Genomic DNA, 4,577 nt, shown 5'->3' with positions numbered 1-4,577 from the left:
GGGAGTACTGCACACGGTGTAGTCTAGTCACTTGTTGAAATCTCTAGAAAGGCAAATACTCCTTTCCGGTTTACAGGGCTATACTACTCCCTCCGTCTAGGTGTTTAAGTCATCTTAGGCTAGCCATAGTGGGAGTAACTTAGCTAGTAACATAGCGCACTCAAAGAATTTTTTGCTTATGTGGCAAGTAATTAATGAGAGGTGGTAACATAATATGTTACTATAACATAGCGCTTTTCAAGATAAGATGAGTCTACAAGCTAATAAATGAAGCCATCTAAAATACTACTATTATATTACTTTGCATTATGAAGGTAGTAATTTAGGCTAGTGTCATATGCATGACACTAGTCTAAGTTACTCCCCACTATGACCAGCCTTAGGAAAACCAAATAGTCCCAAAACACTTAGGCGCGGTGCATTAACTTCTACCTTGTTTCTTGTTTCTTGACATATCAACCAATAAGAGATGAGAGGCGTGCATGCTTTTAATGACTTGCAATGGCTAGTTCATTGCATGCAATGCTATTAATTAGCAAATAAACATTGGTGACCCCAGGAGGAAACGGTGCTAAGCGCGTGGACCTATGCAGAATGAGTATCAACCAATGGATAATGGAGTTTAATTGTTAAACAATATCAATTTTGTCTCATGCAAGAGCCTGGCTAGTACTCTAAGGAACAGCACCACGCGAGCATTCGCAACTGCCACGTTCGGGCTGCGCTTCGCTCTTCGCCTCTTCGAGAATACGAACAATAATGATTACTCCTACTTCTACAGTATCGAATGCACTGCTGCATGTCCGTCCACCTCGTGCGGGAGGGATAGCGAAAGCTTCAACTTACTGCTCTTGCCTTTGCGTCCATGACAGGTGGGCCCAATAGGTGGTTGGCCCTCCTGTCATGCAGCCAAAGGCGGGTGCAATTAAGGCACCGGAGCTCAGTCCGCGAGGGAGAGGGCATTGTAGTAATGAAATTTCTCGGTCTTGTACGAGTTGACGAAGATAGGGGTTGCTTGCTAGCTAGGGTTGCTCACTACCTATATATAGGCCGGAGCCTCTGCGCTTGCTTGCTAGGGTTGCTCTATTCACACACTCTCATCCTCTCCAGATTTAAACAAAATAGGGGTAGTAACACCGTCTTTCTCCCTTCAAAAAACACTGGCTTTCTATCCTCACCGCTGGTTACAGATCTGGACGTATCCCCCTCCGCCGGTGAAGGGGAGGGGGGGAAGCGTTTAGGTCCTCGTCGACAGCGAGGGAGGAGACCCACTGCCGGCCGCACCGTTATCTCTGGCCGAGCGCCGGCGCGGGAGGTCCTCCGATCCCTTCGTCGTTTCCTGTGGGCGGATCCGGCCTCCCGCCGCCCACCTATCCACATCCCGACGACCTTCAGGTATATCCTTGTTCGAAACCGCCTTAGCTCTACTTCCCCAGCTCGCTACGTTGCTGCATGTGCATCATTTTCTACCTCTCAGCCCCTCTCGATCGGATGGTCCAACGTCACATATTTTTCTTCTTCTATTGTTAGAGGTAAACTACTTCATGGAGTCGAATCTTTTACTCCCTCTGTCCGAAAATACTTGTCATTGAAATGCATGTATCTAGATGTATTTTAGTTCTAGACACATCCATTTTGATGACAAGTAATTTCGGACGGAGGGAGTACTTGGTTCAAACAAGAAATAAAGTGGGGGTGGGGGAATTAAGTATGTACATCCAGTGGCAGAGCTAGCACAGGATCATTGGGAGGGGCAATGGCAAAATATGGCTTTATGAAGGGGTAAAAGTCCCTATTTTTCTCAATCTATGCCATCTTAAAATAAATCTTCACAAAAGCTACCAGGTTTGGGGGGGCCATAGCCCCCTCAGCCATACACATAGCTCCGCCTGTGTGTACATCGGACTTGGTACAAACAGGAAGGAAAGGGGGTGAAAGTAGTACAGACTGGTCATCCAACCGATCTCTTGGTCGAAAAGGGAAATATAGGGATAATGTTGTACACAGTGGTATGACCAGGACTAGATTTGCTATCCACACATAGGAGTAGGTGGCTAGAGTGAACAAAAATGGGACCAACCCAGATATGTTTCTTGGATGTTTGTTTCTCGGGGCAACAAACTATGAATCACCACTTTATGCCCCTGTTTATGTACATGGTGCTGGACTGCTGGTGCACCCACTGTTATAAGCCATGACAAGTTTAGCCAAATGTTTTTTCCTGTAATTGTTTGAGACTCTGACTATTTCCTCTGTGCCTTTTTGTGCAAACAGGGATATCCAATTCACCTGGTTGCTATTGTTACCTTTTGGTGCACTGCACAAAACTCTTCTTAAAAGAAGTGACTTTTGTGCTGTTTAACTGGTATGTCAGAATGGAACAGTTGGTTCATTTTGGTGGAACTGCACAAAGGGAGATCTGTGTTCCAATCCTCATCATCCATATTGGCACCATAACCTTCCTTTAGGTAAGAATGATATTTAATGCATGTGTTCATCTCTATTTTCCGAATGCCATGAGAAAATAATGCTGTTTTTTACTAGTACACTTGTACTCCCTCACTGACAAAACCAATTCTGAATTAGAAGGCCAATCATGTACTTGGTTTCACCAACTGGTGAGGAGAAAGAGAAACAAAGCATGAAGAGGAAGAAGAAGAAGAAGAATAAACAGTGCCAAGGCGATCTTGCTGAAGCCAGAGGCCTCAGTCGAGGCCATTCAAGGGCTCCGACAACGACTACATGACATGTGAGACGATCCTCTAGGGAGCCCTTCCACTCCTGCTGTCTCACTTAATTAATTATGAGTACTTAAGTACCACTAATTTATTACTGCCTAATTTTCCTGTTGGAGTTAAACAAATCTTTAGTAGGACCCTATGCTGAATCATGTACGTGTGTATGTTTGTCTATGGAGGTGAATCATGTGGTGGAGCAGTGAGGGAATATTATTAGTGTCATGACATAATAGTGCTAAGGTTTTGCATGTCAATTTATTTCCATTGGTTCAATGAGGCAATGTTTTGCGTATTTGTCCATCATGAATTTGATGCTACTGGTTGAGTAATATGCTAATGTCTTCCTATCCTTTCTCACTAAGCTAATGAAGGTTTCACCTTGTTCCTACTTGTGCAAACAGGGATCATGTTGTGCCAACCATACATTAAATGGAACTACACAAGACAATACAATGAAATGTATCCCAGCCAGTGCTTTAACTCTGCTGGAAGTTCTTGATAATCTTTCGATATAATCTCAGCACTGGTAAACAAGAGTGATTTCAACCATACATTTGAAGTGCACAAAAATATATACTATTGTGTGATTCCAGTGAGTGCTTTATCATCTCTTATGGGACTACATGAATAAGCTTTTTTCTCAGGTTGGTATGGGCCTAAGGCCTTCATCCATATTAGTTTGCTGTCATCTCTATTTGTATCGTGCTACTGTCATGAGAAACTCCTTTATCTTTGCACGTTAAAGTTTTGCAACCTATGATAAATGGCAATGCTTTGAGTGTTGAGTTGAGCTAATTGGCACTGATTAAATAAACTAATACCTCTCTTTAAGCAAGACTACTATGTTGCTAACTTTACCCATTAAGATAATGAGGGTGCTTCTATTTGTTAGTGTATGTTTCATAAACTAGTCCCACTATTACAGTAATCTCACTCTCCCAATATATGTGCCAACAGGGATGCTCGATTTTGGTGGAACTGCACAAAAACTTTGGGTGCTTCATTGCCTCGATAGCTTCCGTCCTTTCCTGTCAGTTGCTAAACTCCGCATGCTTTCTTCCTTTGTTGTCAGTCGCTTGGCTTATCTCGGCTTTGAGTCAAAGGAAATAGTAATCAATATGCTACCTCACACAGGTTGGTACTGGTCTTTATCCTGATTATTGTGCCTGTCATATGTATTGGTAATTTGGTATTGTGCTACTGTTTGTCGATTTCATAAAGGAGTAATTTGGAGCCTGAACTCGTAGGCAAATCATTACATTGGGTGATTTCAGTAGAACTGCACAAAATGATCAGATGGACAGGTACTTATGCTACTTCTATGTACTCTAAAGTTCACTCATACAAGCATCGATGTTGACAAGAAGTGCCTATATTAATTCGAGTATCAACCAACATCAACCAATTGTCAAACTCCAAGTGTTAGGAGAGTGAACGCCAAAAATATTGCTTGGTGCATAGCCCAGAAAAACGCAGTCCAGTCTTTGGTCCCAACTTGTGCCTTTTGGTTATTGGCACATATGGTAGTGAACTATATGGCATGGAGTCTAAAGATTCCAGACAAGTTGGTTGACGCGTGTATTCATCTGGCACTTAATCAGTCTACATGCCAAGGATGCTCCATTTCAATTGAACTGCACAAAAATTTGGGTGGTTCATTTTCTCAACCGCCTCCTTTCTCGTCTTCAATGTAGAATTTTGGCGAGATACAGGACCAAGATAACCCAGTAAACTGGTTGCATGAAAGTAGTGGCCAAGTTGCTCAAACCTCCCTGGGCACGAGGCCACTATTTGAGGATAAACCTACAAGCAAAGTTCAGATTGTGTGTGCTGCCTCTT

This window comes from Triticum urartu, chromosome 3A, assembly GCF_056163025.1.
Source record: "Triticum urartu cultivar PI428250 chromosome 3A, HENAU_Tu73, whole genome shotgun sequence".
NCBI classification, from domain to species: Eukaryota; Viridiplantae; Streptophyta; class Magnoliopsida; order Poales; family Poaceae; genus Triticum; species Triticum urartu.
Note: the sequence above shows the minus strand (reverse complement) of the source record.